Here is a 22,960-nt window from a genome sequence, read left to right as displayed (position 1 = left end):
GAATAATTTATTATTATTAATGTAATTAAGACAGCTGTGCTGCTTAATATCTTTGGGAAAACCATTATATATATATATATATATATATATATATATATATATATATATATATATATATATATATATATATATATATATATATATATATATATATATATATATATATATATATATTTAAATATATATATATATATATTTAACTACTTTTTTGTTGGAATTCAAAAGAGCATTTACAAATACAAAAATGTATTTACAGTAATTTTATATCCATGTACAGTATGCATATAGGTATTGCTGTAAAACTTTGCCAGCAATGCAGTGTTTTTTTTAGAAAAATAGCATGCAAAGTTACTGTCGCTACTACTTTTATGTAGTTTTTATGCAGTGCAATAATAATAAAGGATTGACTACAAACATAATAATGACTCGCGACTTCAGAAAGCTTGAAGCACCTTATCCGCTATTTGTTTGTTTCAAAGAGCAAGGCCTCTGCATGGGCAACAAAAAAAAGCCCTGTTACAAAATGTTATCAGACTTTCACCTGTTTAGATCAATTAGGCCTCTGTGAAACTGGAGCCCTTTTTAAAGAGCTGTTATCAGACAGGCCTGCATGTGGGCAAAGAGGGCAGGGAGGAAGTTGTGGCGCCCACGGTTTTTTTTTAAAATCTCCACCTTTGCATTTGTGTGTTACTGTAGATAACAAGTGGAGAGACATGCAACTCACAACTAAGAACAAGGCCGAGGGGAGGGTCAGGGTGGGGGGGGGGGGGGGGGCAACCAATAAGACATTGACATGATGTCAATAAAGAGTGATGACAACACAAAGTGATGTAAGAGACTTTCTTGATGCCTTTCCGGAGAAGGATTTGAGAAAGCACCGATAAGGTGAGGGGAACACAATAGGGCCACCTACTGTCACCAAACTTCTCATGGGGGGAGGGGAGAGAGAGAGAGAGAGAGAGAGAGAGAGAGAGAGAGAGAGAGAGAGAGAGAGAGAGAGAGAGAGAGAGAGAGATTCCAATCTGGATGAAAATCTTTGATAGTGTGATTCAGCCCATTGCGCTGTATGGAAGTGAGGTTTGGGGTCCACTCAGTGATCAGAGCTACACTAGATGGGACAGGCATCCAACAGAAGCCCTACACACTGAATTCTGCAAAATTATCCTAAAATTACAAAGAAAAACCCCCAATAATGCATGTAGGGCAGAATTAGGCAGATTCCCATTGATTATTAATATGCAAAAAAGATCCCTCAAATTCTGGATGCACCTTAAATCAAGTCCCACAGAATCGCTACATTTTAAAGCGTTACAAACCCAAGAACTGAACCCCGAAAAAAGTCCCCTCAGTCAGCTGGTCCTGAGACTTACTAACCAGACCAACTCCACTAACACACACCAGTCTCAGACCAGCACTGCTTCTCACACTCACATCAGAACAAACCAAATCACCAAACAATTGAAGAATACATATCTGGAACATTGGGATCAGGAAACTAAAACACAAAGTAAATTACAATTCTATCGAACTCTAAAATCAAATTATGAATTGGAAAAATATCTCCAGAGTGTCAGAGACACAAAGCAGAGACGGATCCTGACCAAGTACAGGCTCAGTGAGCACAGTCTGGCCATCGAGACGGGCAGGCACAGAAAGAGCTGGTTACCCAGAGAGCAAAGGGTGTGTGTTCACTGTAGGACAGGAGAGATCGAGACAGAGATGCACTTCCTCCTTCACTGTCACAAATACATCTCTATAAGAGACCTCTACTTTAATAAATTTAATACATTAATGAATAACTTTACAGCCATGACTGAAATAGAACAAATAAACATAATACTAGGAGAGGGACAGACAGCCGCACTGGCTGCGAGATACGTGTGTGCGTGTCACAGCCTGAGAGACAGCAGGTGAGTGTGTGTGTAATATGTGTAATGCATCTGACCTCAGTGTGTGTCCCTACTGTCCACCACAGTGACCCCCTGAATGTGTGATTGTGTGTATATGTTAAAACACTGTGGTATCAAATGTTCTAATTTGTTACACCGGTTATTTAAGTTCAAGTAAAGTTATACGGTGTTGTAATATTTTCTTTCTTATTACTATCAATTATCATTATTTATGTCAATGTGTATTATTATTTATGTAATTCGCTTTGGCAATATTGTATTTTTACATTCATGCCAATAAAGCAATCTTGAATTGAATTGAATTGAGAGAGAGAGAGAGAGAGAGAGAGAGAGAGAGAGAGAGAGAGAGAGAGAGAGAGAGAGAGAGAGAGAGAGAGAGAGAGAGAGAGAGAGAGAGGAGAGAGAGAGAGAGAGAGAGAGAGAGAGAGAGAGAGAGAGGAGAGGAGAGAGAGAGGAGATTGTTTCTAGGCAAAGACAGTCAAAAGGCTTTTAGAGACTTCCAGGGAACGAGTGGAAGGAAAAGAGATGGCATGACATCTACATAGCGCTCTCTGTGCCTTTGCTGCCTCATTAAATCAAACAGTTCCAGAATTGGTCCATAAACGACTCCCGCACTTCCCTTTTCTCCCTGTCTTACTATATTAGAGCTTATAATTAAGGTAATTACTTTCAAAGAACTCATAATAGGATTCCTCTTCTTTCTTTTTTTTTATTCCTCACATGGCACGGTAAATACAATTTAATATGCGTCGCCCATTAAACGACAAACTGACCCACATTTCTCAGCTATTGGCATCAGAAAGGAAGAGTAATCGGGGAGGGAAGGAACTGCTTTATTATTTATCAAAAACATGGAAAATGAAGCAAGGGGGTTTGGTGATTAAAGTCTGAACTGAAACCTCTCAGAACAGTTTGCTTAATATTTAATCACCTATTAGCTCCTCTTCTTCTTCTTAATTAATTTTATGTAACAATCATTTTCAATTCACATATTTAATTTCCCACCAATGTACCTTTTCATTTAACATGTTTTGAGTGTTAATCTGAAAGCCCTGGAAGTGCAGATGTGCCGGTAAAATTAGCAGATGGTAAAGTACCTTCATTTGTGACATTTTTAAAATAACTCTCTCTCTCTCTCTCTCTCTCTCTCTCTCTCTCTCTCTCTCTCTCTCTCTCTCTCTCTCTCTCTCTCTCTCTCTCTCTCTCTCTGTATACTGTATATAATACAGTATATGCATGCAGATGTACGTCATCTACTGCATTTTTATGTGAGGTAAGCAAGCAAGTTAATCATTAAGTAAATATGTATTTGCTTAATCCAGACAAGCACAAGGAAGCATAATGTATAACATGTAGATCAAAGTTCAAAGGTAAATTTTAGTTAATTTTCTTACATTAAAATAATGTTAAAATAATTTTAAATATATGATATGACAGGTAAAAATATATTAAGCAATATATTATTATTATTATTATTATTATAGAATATGCCATGTATACTCTGGAATTGCCTATATTTATATTTATAATATAATTAACAACAATATTTATATTTTATATATTATATATAATATTTATAAAAATCTCCTGGTGTAAAGTGTACTAACATTTAAAATTTTAAATGAATCATTTGATACAATGCACTTATTGCGATACATGTTTTTACACTTATACTTGTATTTAAAAATACCTGCATGTAATAATATTTGTATTTAATTTCTGTAATTACATCTATAATTCCACTGTTCACCCTTTCTTTATCACTTAACCAACCCTTATACCTAACTGTACCTTTCCCTAACTTTACCAGTATCCCACCTCATTAGCAGATAAAGTGTTTTGCAATACAATATGAACACAATAAGTACACTGTACCTAACAATTATTTTTTAAAATATAAATACATAGTAATTTTCTATATTGTTTTTCCATACAAGCAGCTTGTACTAGAGTCATATTTAACTGTAATCTCTGCAGATCTCATCCTGGTGGGGCAAACAGAGGTGACAGTCATGACCTACTTGGATGTATATAATGAACAACTGGGAGGAAAACACCTTTTAATAGCTTAGTAATTTTAAATTCCCATGTTTAAGAATATTTATGTTTATACTACATGCATTGGCCTTGACGCTTCTTCACATACAAACATAGAATTGCCAAATACACCAATAATCATGTCTCTAATTCCCCCTCACTCTTTTCTCTCTCTCTCGTTTGCCTCTTTCTAGTCATCAGGGACACTAACCATACTCTGATTTGCATGCAGGGCCTGGACGTGGCGGAAAGTGCCGTCAGGCCACAAAGGCACCTTGGCAGATAATGAGTGGCGTATTCCAGGTACAGCCCCGGAGTATCGCTCCTCATCAGGGGAATTTTCAATTAAGGGATGCAGATTAATAAAGCATAATTGTGAGGCTCAATCTACCCATGGAGAGGGTGGGAGGAGGAGGACATGAACGCGCTCCGCCGGCAGAGCAAAGCTTTCCAGACAACCACATCTTCCTTGGCTGCAGTCAATGAAACCGTGTGGCCAACATTTAGCAATGATTTACGGAAGGAGCACCTGCGGTTATGTAAGATAATGGCTTGGACGTAGGCACTGAGGAGGTGGCTTCTGAGGCCATGCGCATTCTTACTGTTTGTGATGTGAATTATGAACGAAAGACCAACACAATAGGCATGCATGCTCTATTTGAACAAGAAAGAGTAAACAACACTGGCATGCCTATATCCGTCTCTGGGATTACTGCAATTATGGAGTAAAACATTTTAAAAAAATACATACATGGTGGATATGTGACAATATTCCCCTTCTTGGATCCACTTACCTGTCTTCATCATCTATCCTGATTCTCCATCGTCTTCTGTGTCTGTATATCCTCTCCATCTCCAGGTCTCCATCCAGTTTCTCCACTGAGGTGTGTGCTCCATTGTCCAGGTTCTCCACCATCCATGACCTCCACATCCATCTTCAACGATAAAGGCAGTATTGAATTTGTCAGTATTTCTATTTACCATTCATCTACTTCACATCTTTTCTGATTTACTCACCATCCAGCCTGCATATAGTTGTGCTGTCAATATAACTCAATTATTATCTTATTAATATCATCCTTGTTGTGAGTCTTTGTTCCGTAACACACACACACACACATTATTAAAGGATTATTAGGAACACCTGTTCAATTTCTCATTGTTTCTGACCATGTCCATCCCTTTATGACCACCATCCTTTAATGGCTACTTCCAGGAGGATAATGCACCATGTCACAAAGCTCGAATCATTTCAAATTGGTTTCTTAAACATGACAATGAGCTCACTGTACTAAAATGGCTCCCACAGTCACCAGATCTCAACCCAATAGAGCATCTTTAGGATGTGCTGGAACGGGAGCTTCGTGCCCTGGATGTCCATTCCACAAATCTCCATCAACTGCAAGATGCTATCCTATCAATATGGGCCAACATTTCTAAAGAATGCTTTCAGCACCTTGTTGGATCAATGCCATGTAGAATTAAGCAGTCCCGAAGGCAAAAGGGGGTCAAACACTGTATTAGTATGGTGTTCCTAATAATCCTTTAGATAAGTGTATATACTGTATAGTGAAATGAAAATGATAGTACTGTATACATACATTCTGTGATATATGTATATAAAATGTTCAAGATTATTAGAGGACTAATCAAGCAATAGAAAGAGTATGGAAGAGTTCATTTTCTAATCCAGACGGCCAAAAACGCCCATACTGTATATATGCACAGGATCAAGCAGCTGATTGGTTCATACTCTGTGTCTCTGTGTAGATAAGACAGGACCTAGCAACTTGCCGAAAGTCTTTTCTCTCTAAAAGCCCTTTATAAGTCATTCACACCTGCGAACAAAAGACAAGCGACTCTCTTTATCTGAGTTTATCTACCATCATCTTGCGCACATCCAGAGCTGGGTAAACATTTAACACCTTTAGCAAAGCTACTCGTGCTCTTAGTCAGAGGTTTAACAAGAGGACAAGTTGTTTTCCTTGTTGGTTAGTTCAGAAAACATTCCATTCGCCTCCACTCCCTTGACCTGTCACCGAACAATGTTGGCTTTAAAGCTGTGATTTATCTGAACAGTACAACACACAGGCCCTCCGCTGCACACATAGAAACACACACCCACACATTTACTTGTAAACACATTCATACATGTACGTGCACATCCACATACACAAACAGACAAGCGCAAACTATTAAACCTGTTTGTGCAGCCTTGCATTAAATGGCCTTATTTAGATAAAAGCTCTTATTTAGGTATTTGCAAGTCGCAGATGAATAATCAAACCTTGAACGTTTCTCGCTGATAGAATGTAAATCTGAAACGAGTTTTTGTTTGTTATTAGATATAAGCCAGATATAAGCTGAATACATGTAAATTGCAACTACAGCAAATCCTAACAAACGCTTCGGTGCTATTACAGCAATCCATTTGTAAAGATGTGCAAATTGCCTCGTGGGTTTGTAAATGTTTGTGATCCCTGTCCATGTCGTTTTATGGCCGCTTTGCAGGGAAGCAAAAGAACGGATCTGCTTTTCATGACACATGACTGCGCTCACCTCTGCGTGAGAGGTGCAAGTCTGCATGTCTTCAGCATGTTTTGTCTTACTGTGATTTATGAGTGCATATGTGTACGTTGTTGCCCTTCCATGTGGAGGAGGCACTTGAGACAGACGCAGGGGAGTTGCGCAAGAAAGAGCATCAGGCATCTTTTTGCCCGCGGGACGTGGGGCAGCAGAGCCCAGAGGAGAGAACGCCGCGGCGTGAGTGACAGCCGTGCACGGTTGCTCGGGTTGGGGCTGGTTTAGTTCACACCAGTGCAGACTTGAGGGAATGCACCTCTGGGAATTCAATGCCACACCAGCCTCGGTCTCCTTATCTGAAAACAGTTTCGCAGTTTTTACTACAAAGCTTTGTCGAGGGTCTGTAAGGGTTTCCTCGTGCTCCGACTCTGCAGTGAGTCAAAGGTAATGACGCCCATTTAATCCCAATTTCCTCATTTGCAGCTGGCCTGGGGGGCTGAGAGCTCTATTTATATACCTCATTTGAGACAATTTGGGTGTTTGTTCAGACCACCTTTATATCCTTTCCTTTATATGGGAGGGCCTAGAAAAACATACAAATAATATAACCCCTTTTTATTATAGGGAAAAAATAGAGAATTTGAAGGAATGTCCATGGGCTCAACTTGCCCCAAAGACATCTATTGAAAATGTATTACTGTAAAGGATTTTGTGTTTGTTTGTTTGTTTGAACAAACTGAGGGATGTCAACATAATTTTCTGTGCCGATCTGTGCAAATAGACACATACGATTTTTTTTATATATAAGATAAATAAAAAAAATAAAAAAAACTGAATTTATTATCACACCAGTACTCATACACAGATCATTCCAGATCAGCAAACATGTTACAACATCTGTGTTTTATCTGAACAGCTGCTGGAGCACCACTGACTGGTGTGAGCTTGTCTTAACACTGCTGTTAAAGAGAATTACTGCAGAGCTTTCAGCTAAAATGCAGTGCTGCTGCTTAATAGAGACAGCTGATTTTCATCTGAACACACCTTTGCAAAACCAAACTTAACTTAAAGGTGCACTATGTAGTATTTTTTTGCAGTAAAATATCCAAAAATGCCAGTGTTATATATTTTGTTCAGTTCGACAACCTTTATTAAAAAATTATTAAAAGATTTTGTAAGCAATTGGGTAATTGTGTGGGGTTTTTTTTATTTCTGATGACGCAGGGAAACATGCTAAATACAGTAGTGCTATTTATATGATTTATCAATTTTTTTTAATGTGGTTCAGATACAATCATATTTTGAGTTTCTATTTATTAAACAAATTTCCTTCATTGTATCAACTCAAATTTTAAATTTCAATACACTCAAACTGTTAAGGCAACCAGGTTACTTACTTTTTTAAGTTAAACCAACAAAAACCAACAAAAGATTTTTACAGTGTGAGGGAGTCGCCTGTCAATTGCATCATATCTGCATTACCTTTGGTTTCCGGTTTTATTTTGCAGAAATGCTTTACTCTTAGCACTGTGAACAACTGTCACAGCAGCCGCTGAGCTAACAACATTAGGGAATCATTATCGACATAAATTTCATTTTTGGGTGAACTAACCCTTTAACTAGGGTTGGACATTATTTTGATTTGAACGATTCTGATTCTGGTTCAGGGTCAGATTCAGATTTTTACTTTCAGTTCTTTTCGATTCTTGATTCCGATTCTTTGAGGGGTGAAGTCAAAACATGTCACATCAATATTCAATGCTATTTTCAATACCTCGAGGGAAAAAAACGCTGCATATACTGTCAAATAGATATTTTTAATATAATACATATTTTTGTCCGTCTATTGAAAGTCTAACACGAAAAAATGTGAAGTAATTAAATGTATAATAACATTGGATAATGTTCTTTGTAAAAAAATAAATAGCCTTCAGATAAAATCAATAAAGTTACACAAGTTGATCAGTCAAGAGTAGTGTAATCTTTTGTCTTTTTGTAGTTTGACTTTGAATAACAAATAACTGCTGTCCCTTTAAAGGTCCCATTCTTCGCATGTTTTCGAAGCTTTGATTATGTTTACAGTGTGAAATATAACATGAGTTCATGTTTCGCGTGTAAAAAAACTGTATTTTTCACACAATTTACTTATCTGTACAGCGCTGTTTTCTCTGTCCTAAAAACGGCCTGATGATTTCCTTGTTCTATGAAGTCCCTCCTTCAGAAACACGTAATGAGTTCTGATTGGGCCAGCGCTTCCCGTGTTGTGATTGGACAGCAGCTTAGCGCACTTTGCCCGGAAAGGTCCCGCCTCTTACCATAACGGGAGATGCAAGTGCTGAATGCGCGCTCTTCTCCACGTGGGAGAGCAACAAGACCACGCCCCCTATTTTGCGTGTTCTTGTGGGCGGAGGGTTAGTCAACAAACGGTTCTAGTGACGTCATTACATCCCTGCACTTCCTGCTGTAGTCCAAACCGGCCGTTCAGGCTTTGAAAGGGAACTTCTGTTAAATAAAATATCTTGCTTGGCATTGAACTTTGAGCTTTATAGTTTTACAGGTATTATTTATGCTCTAACAGCAACATTATACACTAACTAAAGTTTGAAAGATGATATCATGAAGAACGGGACCTTTAAGACCTAACATGGATCCTTAACACTGTTCCAGTAATTACTTAATACAAGACGTGGACTGAGAATTTTGTTGAGTGTATTCATTTGACCAATAATAAGCTGGAAAAAGAAGCAAATATTTGCACTTGTATGAGGTGGCTTTATAACGCAATGTGTATGTGTGCTTAAAATGTGAGCGCAAAATCTGGGGATTACTAGAATTATGTGAAATCCTGCGCAAAATTGAGACCGATCACACACTAACACACTGTCATGAGGAAAAATCCAGCAGAACGCGCATTCACCGTGTTCAGAGATTAACCGGGCTGAATGAGAATATGCCGGTGCGTGTCGACTCGCTGTCAGTCAGAGAGGAGAGCGCAGCTGGGATCGATACTGTAGAAACTGAGTATTGTATCGTTTCAGTTATTTCAGTATCAATATTTTTGACAACACTAGTTGCACTGACTCAGGCTTTTTAAAAGTGAAATAAATCCACACTTCAGAGCGCCGCTTACCGTGCTCCATGGCTGTAAGAACAAGCGGACGTGGCAAACACTTCCGGAAATCAGGTGGCCATGGAAACCAAAACTTGCGTTTGGAACCAATGATCGGAATCGAAAAATTTTTTCGAAATGATTCCAATGCCATCGTTATTTTTTCAAACGGTTCCAAGTTAGAACCGGTTCTCGACGCCCAACCCTACCTTTAACTTAACTTAAAGCTGCTGTCCGTAACTTTTTTGTGTTTTAGAGCTACAAAAATGACATAACAAGAATTTACAACATTAATCCATTTTCCAAGCTGTGTTTTTGTCTTACCCTGAATCATTATGGTACACTTATAAATATAATAAGTGTTTATATTGAAACAATTTCATCCCGGTTTGGTAGGAACCGCTGCGGAGGAGTACAGTCCCTGCGTGACTTGCCATAGATATAAACAGAGAAAAGTAGCTCCGGCTGCAATGTTCATCCACAAGAAGCATGTGTTTATTAACCGCTAGAGCACAAAAAGTTGCAGACTGCAGCTTTAACTTAACTTAACTAAACCTAGAACAAAGAAGTGGTCCTTTTTCAACTTACATATTCCTTAAATAAGAATTTATAACATGCTATAAATAAGAACATGCTAATTAATATCACATAAGTCGCAAACACACACAAATATATATATATATATTTAAATATTTTAATATATATATTAGACTTTGTAATTAATCAGTTGATTCAGTTGACGGGGCAAACTATAAGGCAACTGACTTTCTTTTTATTGTTTTCCAACCTGGAAATAGAATGAAGGGAGTCACGTGTCAGATGTAACCAAGCGGAGACGGAGGGCCTGGATATCTGCCATTAAGACGCACGGACATACACTTAAAAAAAAAAAAAAAAAAATATATATATATATATATATATATATATATATATAATATTAATTTCAATATTAGTTTTACCACATGCTAATTAACATCACTTTTGTTGCATACACAAAACACACACACACACACACACACACGCACACACACGCACACACACGCACGCACGCACACACGCACACACAAACCCTTTTTGAATTAATAATTCTTTTGAATAATATCTTTTTGATGAATCAGTAGGTTCAGTTCATAAAAATCACAGAATAATATAATTATTCTGTTAAAAATTATTTTGTTCCCAATAATTCATTGGCTCATTTTTTTGGGTGAACTATGCTTTCACCGGTAGCAATACATTTTCAGCTGTCTGTTTCTTTGCAGTTACTTCACTGAAGACAGTACGCTTTACTGTTTTTACATTTGTGTAACAAATCAGCTTGTCTCTGGTGAAGCGACCAAAACATTCCTATGACTCTCCTGAGTTTTGCAGTAAACAGTCAATTTTTTACTGGTGGAGATTTCATCCATACTGCTTTAATGCTTATGATTCATGAGCATCTGAGACACTGAGCATCTCTGTGGGAGAACACACTCTCTCTCTTTCACAAACACTGCATGTCCCGTCCTGACTCAGACATGTAAAAGTAATTCCAAACAGTTTCACAATGCATCATGACCTTCACTGTAATTCTCTCACTCCATCCTCACAGATGTTTATATATAAAGATAAAATGATCCATTCTTGCGGTTGAAAATCATAAGTGGCTTTTTGCTTAAGTTTATCTCAACCATCAAGGGAAACTGATTTTGCCAAAAAAATTACATCACACCCCATGCATGCACACACAGACCAACAAACAGATACAAACACGGTCGAAACATTAAGCTAAAGTCATCAATCTAATCAAGTGTGATGAAACCATAGGAGATTGTTATCTCGAACAGCTGGAACAATGCAAAGCCATTGATATTCATTAAAGACTAAATTAAAGTGAAAGGGACAGCAAAAAAACAAGCCAGGCTTTGAAGCACGGTTAAAGTGGAAGTGTGTAACAATGTTATGTTTCCATCCAAAGTTGCGAATTTAACTTATGCGCAAAATTGGAATATCACAAGCATTTGTGAATAAAGCACCGTTTCCATCCAATGCATTCAAGAGAACAAAATCGCTGCTTCCAATTGCCACAAAATATCTGCAAATAACAGTTGCTGCAATCAGAGAAGCCAATGTGACAATAATGTTTTCATACATAACTTGCAACAAACGCTGTCATGTGAGGTGGATGCCTGGTGTTTGGGAATGAAATCATTTGATAACTTTCTGGGAGGGAAATATAACCATTTTGATCCATTTGAGATTCTGTGCCATGAAACTGATCGGCTGGTTAGTCCAGTTATTTAATCACATCCACTGTTGAGTTTTTTTTTGCACATTAAAGTAGGATAATGCACCCAAAAATCTTGTAACCAAGCAGATCTCGGCCTGGAATATTATTTCTATTTTTATGGTAGTCAATGGGGGCCAGTGATCTGCTTGGTTACAAATATTCTTCCAAATATCGTCCTTTGTGTACAGCGGAGCAAATGCATTTATATACGTTTGGAACAACTTGAGAGTGAGTAAATGATGACAGAATTTTCATTTTTGGGTGAACTATCCCTTTAAGGGTTTTTTTTGTTGATAAATGTGTTTCTATCATCATTTATGCACATTTATTTTCTAAAATTTTATTTTAGAATTTATGTGCATATTTTCAATCCAGCATTTTTTTATGCGACAACTTAACATTTATATTAAAATTGGTGGATAGAAACATTGTTAACTGAACATTCATGACGTCACCATTTTCACAAATCTGCATATTGTAGTCTGCAAAGGGACAATAATGCCATCTTTTTTAAAAGTTTGGGCCCCCAAAATGCCATTGTTGTGCAAATGAATGGCCAACATGGACAGAGTTGGATTCTACTGCAAAACATGGTCAAAATTTCAAAAAATGAATTGGACACATATGATATTTCTGTTCTAAATACACTCCTTCAGGATTCTAATAATTTTTGGAAAGGTTTTTTTTTTTTGAGTATGGCCCTGTATTACGTCATAAAGGACGGAATTCCTTGTAGGGGCAATTCTCCAGGATGAGCACGTGCACACGTCAATCAGAGCTTCTGAATTCGGCCACATAATCAACATTGTCACTAAAGAAGTGCGTTTTTTGTTGTGAGGGAAAGATAACCTTGTTAAGCTTCCCAAATAACCCAGCATTAAGGGAACAGTGGATGCAGTTTTTTTTTCTTCGGAGCAGCAACAGAGTTCTGTAAGTGTGTTTGTTTTTTCCCGGTTACAAGTCATGAAACTGCATCAAATGTCTGTGTTTTGAAAACTGAAAGTTATCTAGGGATAACATCATGGTGTTTTGTGTGAGTGTGTGTGTGTGTGTGTGTGTGTGTGTGTGTGTGTGTGTGTGTGTGTGTGTGTGTGTGTGTGTGTGTGTGTGTGTGTGTGTGTGTGTGTGTGTGTGTGTGTGTGTGTGTGTGTGTGTGCGTGCGTGCTCGTGATGCTTAAACTCCACCCACTGCACGCTTCCAAGTGTTCAGCTGTTTTCGTAAAGAATCGGTACAGCGTATCTGTATTTTATAAATATGATAAAACTAAAGATAGGTATATAAAGGACGCAATACTTCTCTACAGGTACTATAGGTTTAACATGAGATTGGCAGAAACTGTACCTTTTAAAAAAAATTGTTAAATGAAATAAAGTTTAAATAAAATATAGATATTAGATGAAATACTTATAAAATATATATATATAACTAAAAAAAACTTCTATCAAAACATTTTGTTTTACTAAATGGCATGCGTTTGGGGCATCGCTATTTGTTTGTTCAACCAATGGCACATGGAGAGTTTTTGGGGTTGTTTTTTGTTCGAAAACCATCAATATGTTTGCCATTTCCTTTGGTGAGGCTAATGGTGTAAAAATTACACACTTCACCTTTAAAAACCTATGATGATAATAGATGCTATGGTGACCGAAATGCTAATGATTCCCTCAGAGAGATGGAGGTTGTATGCAGAAAGGACAAATGGATCAAAAATAAAAAAAATAATCAGACCAGTCTTTGCAATTGACTGCTGAGAAGATGCTGGCATATGCATCCGGCGTCACAAACAGGAGAGGTGGAGGATCATAACAGGAGGAGGGATGAGTATAATCAATCTGTGTCTGCAATGAGCTCTCAATTACATATTCACAAGCGTTCTCCATCATTGTTAGTGTTAATTAATTTATAATATAGAAACAAATTACCTTTGCATGAATGAAAATTACACCTAAATGTACCGTAGCAGTTTTGCATGCCGATGATTAAATATTCCCACCAGATTCAGAGATGTTTGCATCAGTGCGCTGATGAACTTGTATAACATTATTAAGTTAGCAATAATAACTGGCTAATTTACTCGTGTAAACAAAATCAAAAACAGATGTGACACCTGAAGTGCAAAAACAAACACTCCATGAGAAAGATAATTAGTCAGAGATTGTTAATACAATACACACTGAGCCAAAATTTTACATCTCATTTGACTCCCAGGAAGTTTCATACTGCCATCATAAGCCTGCTTTTTGTCTCTCACATTTCTGTTAAATGCCATCATACTTTAAACATCTTATTATTATAACTTCACTTTTTATGAACTCAATTTCAGCAGCCAGGAACAATACACCTGCTTTCTCCTGGAGATCACTGACAAAAGAAGAATAAATATATATTTTAAAAAAGAAAGAAAATCCTCAGAACCAAATAAAGCAGTGAGCAAGAACAGATAATAAAAAGAAGGATATATAGCCAGGTGTCTCTGTTCTTTTTGAGTAGCAGCAATAGATTATAATAATAAGTTAGTTGGACTCAAATGTCTCAAATGAGGCCACACAGCTCCTCTGCTTTGAGGCTTAACCAAAGAAATGAAACCCGACACCTTTCAAATACACCGTGTGCCGGCATCTTTTCTCTGTGGTGCAGTTTGTTGTATTTTTCAGTAGAGAGGACACTATGTCAAAAGGCTGTGTATGAAAGAGCCATGGGTTAGGTATTTAGAGAGAGGGATTTGGAAAAGAAAAGTTTTCAGATAAATAAGCCCAGAAGGGTTTCTTAGACTCAATTATAGGAATAAACCTAACGGTTTTATTTATGAGATGATGACCTCAGTAGTTTATGTTTGATAACAGAAATACAAATAGTTACTTATGTGTATCCTGTAGGTTTTATTTGTGAATGGTATCACTCCCTCAATATAGCTCTAGCAATGGTTAAAATACCATCTTTGACTTTAAGTCTCACTAGGACAATGCGATAGAACAAGAATTTTTTTTTTTGTGCTTTTTTTCTCTCCCCCCATGCATTGTAACACCCAACGCTCAAAATACTTACTAGGTTTAAGTAGGACAAACTTAAATTAAACAAACTAGTTAACTAACTAAAATTGAGCTGGGATCCCAGCATGCTTTGTCATTGGCATTCGAAAGGGAGAGTAAATGCTAAAAATAAAGGTGCCCTAGAATGAGTTGAAATAATATGTTTAATTGTTCTCTGATATCTACATAAGAGGGTATGTGGCTTATAAAATTGTACAGATACAGCTTTACAGGTCCATTTAAAACCCTATAAATTGTCCAGGATGTAATGCTCTGTTTTTGCCTTATTTGAACGAGTCATTAATATTAATCTTGAGCTCTGCTCTGATTGGCTTATTTTAGCAGCTCACAGCACACAGCAGTTCAGTGAAGCGGCTAGTGAGTCCTGACTAGGGATGGGTATCGTTAAGATTTTAACGGTATTACTACTCTAATCGATACTGCTTATTGGTCCGGTACTTTAACGGTATTCTTATCGGTACTTTTTGAGATTTATATATATATATATATATATATATATATATATATATATATATATATATATATTCTAGTAATCAAATGTAAAATAACACTGCATAGTTTATCATAAATAGCCTAAATTAATGCTTATTAAAGCTTAAGTTATTCATTCAAGAGCTGTGAGTGATTTGCTCTTTGCATTTGGTTGTTTTATTCGTAGTAATTCGTCAGCATGTTTATTTACACTGCTGCCTCTTTAAGACAGATGTGCAGATCTATAGGCGACTGATAATAGGCAGATGCACTTTCTCCCGACTATATCCATAATAACTACGTCCATTTTAGACACAAACTGTGTTTAAGAGACTCTCCAAGCTGGTCATTTTGACATAGATGTTTGTGTACATTTGATCGTTTAAACGCGAGTGTGAAACCGAAAGTGTATTTGCTCGTCTCGTTGCGGCTGTTTCAGAGCGCGCGCGAACTTGGGAACAATCTCTTGCGGACATTTTTGTGCTTTTAATCGCTCTTTTTATTATTAAATGCATCCCACAACCAACAGTAGCTAGACTGTATTTTACAACAATCACTGATCGTGCTGATTTTGTCATTACGTTTGAGTTTTAGGGAGAAATGGCAGCGTTGCTGCAAAGTTGCGCTAGACATAAATATTATTATTATAGCTAATCTTTGGAAGCCAAAATCTAAAATAAAATCAGACTATCACAGATCTAAAGTGTAACCAGTTATGTCTCTCTCTCTCTCTCTCTCTCTCTCTCTCTCTCTCTCTCTCTCTCTCTCTCTCTCTCTCTCTCTCTCTCTCTCTCTCTCTCTCTCTCTCTCTCTCTCTCTCTCTCTCTCTCTCTCTCTCTCTCTCTCTCTCTCTCTCTCTCTCGTCACGTGTATTTTCAAAAGTACCGACAGCAGAACCGATAACGTCCGAGCTTATCGATACAACGGTCTTTCAAAATTCACCCCCGGGGCCCGTTTAATACCGGTTTTCGGTACCCATCCCTAGTCCTGACACTTGACCAACACAGACCAACTGAATGACACTTTAAGCAGAACATCTCAAATGGAGATTGCTGAAATGCAGCTTACTTGTTTATTGGTGTTTTCAAATAATCCACACGCGCGAGAGAGAGCTTGTGTGCATATGGTTGCCAGATTGTACATGTTTAGGTCTGTTGGAGTTTTTTTTGTAATTCATGAGATCTGGCAACCGCAAGCACGAACACTCTTTTTTCCCTTAGACAAAACCAAAACCAGTGATTTCGGACTCATCTTTTTTCGTCAATGATATTGCATGTTTATAACGTTAGTCACAATGTAGGCTATGCAGTGCAGTGTACTCTGAAATACAAACATGCAAAAACATCATAAAAAAAAAAAAAAAAATATATATATATATATATATATATATATATATAACTATATATTATTATTTATTTTTTTATTTTATTTTTTTGTACAAAAGCCTTGTCAAATGACTATCGTTTTAACGATCGTTTTTTCGATCGAGTGAACAATCTGTATTTTGTAATACAAAATAATATTAACCTTTGTCATTAGACACACTATTTCGTTTTGTATTGTACTTTGTTTCCTATTGTTACTAGCATTGTACTAGCATCTTGCGTTATCTAGACAATGCTGTCTCTCTAAGAAACGTTCAATTAATCAGAAATAGTTTAAACGGTCAATAAGTGGATAAAATCGCTACTTACTGCTTGCAGGAATACAATTGTAATTGCCACTTCAGTTTAAGACGCTGAGCAAAGCTTGCTTGCAATAAGCCGAACAAACGAACAATCTTGAATTCAATTGTTGTGGTATCCGATTATAAACATCAACCATGACTGTTGACATTGTTTATCTGTGGGAAGGCTATGAAAAGTCCTTACATTCCCTGCACAGCCTGGAACATGACATTTGTGTCTATGAGAGCGGCCGTTTTTGCTATCCTCAAGCGCCTTTGTTTACCTGCGGCCCCGATGATTTAGCTCAGTCAGTTCCGCCTGACAATGAACATGTTCGGACAGATGCAAATGTTGGGGACGTACATATAAATGATCCCCAATGCTTGCGTCACTGGTGGCGTTATGTTGAGAAGCACTTATTTAAGAGTTATATAATGTTTTCGTGCAGGATTAATGGTAAGGGAGATTTAGTAGTGATTAATGTTTTGTTATGCTAATTTAGAAGAGTTTCTGTTAACGTGGGTTTTTTGGAGAGTAACTCACTCTGCACTTTTACTGTACTCATTCTGTAAGAGCTATACCATGCTATTGTTAACATGTTAGCAAATTAGCAAGTTGGCATTTTCTGAATTCATTTGTTATAGCTAGCAAAATATTTCTCAACTTAAAAAATGTCATTCACTTTTTTTCGTTTTGAGAACTTATTACACAACTTCAACATAAAATTAGGGTTTACAGTTAAGTAAATAACTCATTTGATTTGCAAGAACTCAAAATGAAAGTTAATTAAAGGGTTACTTCAGCGATTAGCATATGGCTTTGTATCAGTAGAAACCAGGGAGTATAATCGAATGATTGGATACAGTAAAGGCATAGTTTTTAAAAATCTGTTTTCAAAAGTTTGTTGTATAAATAATGGCCAAAACCGCATAAAATCTTCATCTACAGTTAAAAACGGTGTCATGAAACATACCCTAATTATTTGAAGAAATTAAGGATCTAAGGATGCATTACATTTGTCAAAAACGACAGTGTAATGTATAGTTACAAAAGACTTTTGAGGCTCTTTCAAAATGCTTTCCAGTCATCAAATAACCATAAAAGAAGATTCCACAAAAATAAAGCAGCACTGTTTTCAAATTTGATTATAATGAGAAATGTTTCATGAACCGCAAATCAGCATATTAGAATGATTTCTGAAAGTTCATGTGACCCTGGAGTAATGATGCACAACTCACAACTAACAACTATTAGAGGAATAAATTAGATTTTAAAATATATTAAAATAAACACACTATATACAATTAAAATAATAGGATGAATATTTGTTTTCCTGCATAATACTGACTGCTCACTGTTTTTGTGAAAAACTAAAATATTAAATTGGCACCATTAAAGCATTATCTGGTTGGTTGAAAATAAAGTGAACATTAATTATTAAAAATTAACGCAGCCATCTAATTAACTGGCAACATTTCTCTCGTGACAACAATGGCAAATGTACTTAGCAGCAGCTAATGCACGTTTAAGAATCTCTAAATAAAAACTGTGAATAAAGCTCCAGTCCATAGAAAAGCGCATACCACGACTGACAGCAGCGGGAGCGGAGTTTATTTGCTCCAGCGAAAAGGCATTACAAGGGGAAGCCCTGCTCTGAATGAGAGCATCTATGTCAATTACTCTCCCCTGATCCCCGCTCACTATTTACATGCTCACTTGAAAGCTGTAGCAACCTAATGGGATCGCTTTCACAGTGCGATGATAAGCCATATTTTCTGTGTCACCTCAAATTGAGGCGCAGCTCTGTTGCGGGGAAGAAGATTAAGGAAGAAGAGGAGAAAAACAAATCTTCCCAACAGGGAATTTGAATATGAAACAAAATGGGCTCCAATTGGCAGGAGCTGACAGGTATTAAAGGCCCCATGGCAAGCATTGTTACTGCCTTGAGAGGAACATGCGATACAAGAGGGTTATAGACTAATAAACAGCAGCGTGAATACAACAAGCAGCTTTGCGGGGAAAAGACAACAAAGCCCGGGAGAAAAAAGGGGGAGATATGTTTAAACTGTCAACACTGTCAGAGAAAATGGCCCTTAAATTAAGAGCCGCGCGTGCGGTGGCGAAGGAAAAAGCGGGAAATTGCCTTTTATCACCTCGCCGAACAATGGGTGGCCTGACAGCGCTTAGCTAGATAACTTTAGCATCCCTTTAGTCTAGCATATTTACAATTTTAGTCCTCCTTATGTTCTCTCTCTCTCCAACGCTCCTTTAACTTGTGCGACTTTCCGTGCTTCTCAATGGCTGGGCGCTTTCAAGTGTTTAATATCATGTAAAATAACTGCCGCCCACCGCTCTTCTCCTCTCTCGCCACACGGCTAAGCGCTTCAAAGCTGCATGCCAATGCTGGGACGTCTCAGACGATTGCGCCAGCGTTATCTCCAGTCCTGTTTATTATTGCCATTGTTATTTGCTTTACATGTTTGACTAGAGTGGAGAATAGGACAAAGGGGAATAAAAACGAGGGGGGGAAAACACTTGCTGCTGTTCAACCCATTTGACTTGTTAAATAAACTGCCTATTTACGGCCATGACAAAACAACATTATATACAGACACAGTCTATTATAAAAGCAGCACTGTTAAACCTTTGTAATCTAGGGGTTGAGGAGGCACAGAATCTAGTATGAAAAGGCCACAAGCAGATATTTTGCTGCTAACAACTGCAGAGGTTCAACACAGAAAAAAATTGACAGTCCTATGCAAAATACAAAATGAGTATTTCAAATTTCACCATTTTTAACAAGAAACATGCTTTTTTTAATTTAGAAATGAACCCACTTACTGTATAAAGAGCAGCACAAACCAACCATTGAGGTACCATCGGAGTTAGAAATGAACTTGAAATGGCAAAATATATATATATTGTTAACCATATATATTATAACCATATATATATATATATGTGTACTTAAAATTATGTTATTCTTATACACACATCACATTTAATGTGGGCATGTTTTCGAAACATAAAAATATACCGTCATATGTCAAGTACCTCAGTTTAATAAATTCATTAAAGTCACCCTATTATATAATCTTAAATGCTGCCATTTTTTTTCTTCTACAGTAGTTTAACATGCATCCAAGGTCAAAAATACTTTATTTACTCATAATATACATTGCAGCATCACCTCTTTTTTTCACAGTGAAGTGGTTCGACAAAGGATTCACTCTCTGAAACCCTCCTTTCTGAAAGCCTTCTCTTCTCTGATTGGTCAGATGGCCCAGATACCGCTTACAGTGCATGTTGGAAATGAAATGCCCATTGCTATATCTGAATTTCAGCTCCGGGGCATTGGTTTTACTATTTCAATTGGAGCCCCAAGTCCTCATCCTTCGGAAGTGCATTCAAAGTGGATTTGCCTTCGCAGTAGAGAAAACAGCATCGTCACGACATGTCGACAACACGAATCAAACACTTTCAGGCCCCAGCTACTACAGTGTTCCAGGTGGGTCAGAATAGATATTGTTCACGGGAAGCCGATGAAGTCCATAGGCTTACATTTAACAAATGTTTTACAAACCTATAGGCTCATGCAGGAACTAAGACTGGATTTACTGACAACTACAGGTCCTTCTCAAAAAATGTGCATATTGTGATAAAAGTTAATTATTTTCCATAATGTAATGATAAAAATTAAACTTTCATATATTTTAGATTAATTGAACACCAACTGAAATATTTCAGGTCTTTATTGTTTTAATACTGATGATTTTGGCATACAGCTCATGAAAACCCAAAATTCCTATCTCAAAAAATTAGCGTATCATGAAAAGGTTTTCTAAACGAGCTATTAACCTAATCATCTGAATCAACTAATTAACTCTAAACACCTACAAAAGATTCCTGATGCTTTTAAAAACTCCCAGCCTGGTTCATTACTCAAAACCGCAATCATGGGTAAGACTGCCGACCCGACCCTATCCAGAAGGCCATCATTGACACCCTCAAGCGAGAGGATAAGACACAGAAAGAAATTTCTGAACGAATAGGCTGTTCCCAGAGTGCTGTATCAAGGCAACTCAGTGGGAAATCAGTGGGAAGGAAAAAGTGTGGCAAAAAACGCTGCACAACGAGAAGAGGTGACCGGACCCTGAGGAAGATTGTGGAGAAGGACCGACTCCAGACGTTGGGGGACCTGCGGAAGCAGTGGACTGAGTCTGGAGTAGAAACATCCAGAGCCACCGTGCACAGGCGTGTGCAGGAAATGGGCTACAGCTGCCGCATTCCCCAGGTCAAGCCACTTTTGAACCAGAAACAGCGGCAGAAGCGCCTGACCTGGGCTACAGAGAAGCAGCACTGGACTGTTGCTCAAATTCTGCATGTCATTGGGAAATCAAGGTGCCAGAGTCTGGAGGAAGACTGGGGAGAAGGAAATGCCAAAATGCCTGCAGTCCAGTGTCAAGTACCCACAGTCAGTGATGGTCTGGGGTGCCATGTCAGCAGCTGGTTTTGGTCCACTGTGTTTTATCAAGGGCAGGGTCAATGCAGCTAGCTATCAGGAGATTTTGGAGCACTTCATGCTTCCATCTGCAGAAAAGCTTTATGGAGATGAAGATTTCGTTTTTCAGCACGACCTGGCACCTGCTCACAGTGCTAAAACCACTGGTAAATGGTTTACTGACCATGGTATTACTGTGCTCAATTGGCCTGCCTACTCTCCTGACCTCAACCCCATAGAGAATCTGTGGGATATTGTGAAGAGAAAGTTGAGAGACACAAGACCCAACACTCTGGATGAGCTTAAGGCCGCTATCGAAGCATCCTGGGCCTCCATAACACCTCAGCAGTGCCACAGGCTGATCGCCTCCATGCCACGCCGCATTGAAGCAGTCATTTCTGCAAAAGTATTCCCGACCAAGTATTGAGTGCATAACTGAACATAATTATTTGAAGGTTGACTTTTTTGTATTAAAAACACTTTTCTTTTATTGGTCGGATGCTAATTTTTTCATGAGCTGTATGCCAAAATCATCAGTATTAAAACAATAAAAGACCTGAAATATTTCATTTGGTGTGCAATGAATCTAATATATATGAAAGTTTAATTTTTATAAGTACATTATGGAAAATAATAAACTTTTATCACAATATGCTAATTTTTTGAGAAGGACCTGTAGTTTCTGGCAGAAATTTGCAGACCTTTTAAATTCACACCATAATACACACTAAATGAAAGATAACATCTGAAAAAGCATAATAGTGACACTGCCTAACTGCCTAATCTGAATAATTAACTCTTTCACCACCATTGACAGAATTTTCCGTAACTTATTGCCCAGCGCTTCCCAGCGATTGACAGATTTTCCAGCAATCTATATTTTAAGGTAGGAGGCACAATTACGCATCTTCTGACTTCAAAAACAAGCGAAGAACAGAAACAAGCAATAGAAGATAAGCTCATGTAAGTTAATGCAATCATCAAACATTAAACAGCATACCATCATTTTGGCCCCCTGTTCATTTCTGTCTCCAGTTACACACCAACGGGCATGTTGATGAAAAGAAATTGTCACAACTGACTGAAAAAAAGTCATTCAACCTGACAACACACGCCTTATCTAGCCTACGAGCCAGGACTATTTAAAGTCAAATCGAGCAAAACACAACTTCCCAAGTGAGCAACGGCATTATGTAGAACACTGCAATGAGAGCTTAAATCCCCCTATCTACATACAGAATAAGACATCCTGTGGCTAGAGAAGAGGGATTGCATTAATAGGGTCTGTCCTCTGAGATTGTGCTTAAGGCTTTATGATATGACTATCTGTAGCTAAGTGGGCAGGTAGATGCTAAGAGCTTATACAGACAAAAGGAACTTTTGCTTCAAGGCAAACTAAGTTATTATACTTGGTAGTGTTTA

General features: G+C 37.6%; 1 long non-coding RNA gene across 1 annotated transcript in view; it reads right to left on the bottom strand.

Annotated features, from left to right (window-relative positions):
- Positions 1 to 4,761: 4,761 nt before the first annotated feature.
- LOC137058748 (uncharacterized) overlaps positions 4,762 to 22,960 on the bottom strand; it is a 217,004-nt gene continuing 198,805 nt past the window's right edge. Inside the window, exon 3 of the long non-coding RNA XR_010900823.1 lies at positions 4,762 to 4,882. This is a non-coding gene — a long non-coding RNA (uncharacterized lncRNA). The remainder of the gene's footprint in view (positions 4,883 to 22,960) is intronic.

This window comes from Pseudorasbora parva, chromosome 22 (assembly GCF_024679245.1).
Source record: "Pseudorasbora parva isolate DD20220531a chromosome 22, ASM2467924v1, whole genome shotgun sequence".
In the NCBI taxonomy this organism is placed as follows: domain Eukaryota; kingdom Metazoa; phylum Chordata; class Actinopteri; order Cypriniformes; family Gobionidae; genus Pseudorasbora; species Pseudorasbora parva.
This window is presented reverse-complemented; position numbering and strand designations above follow the sequence as displayed.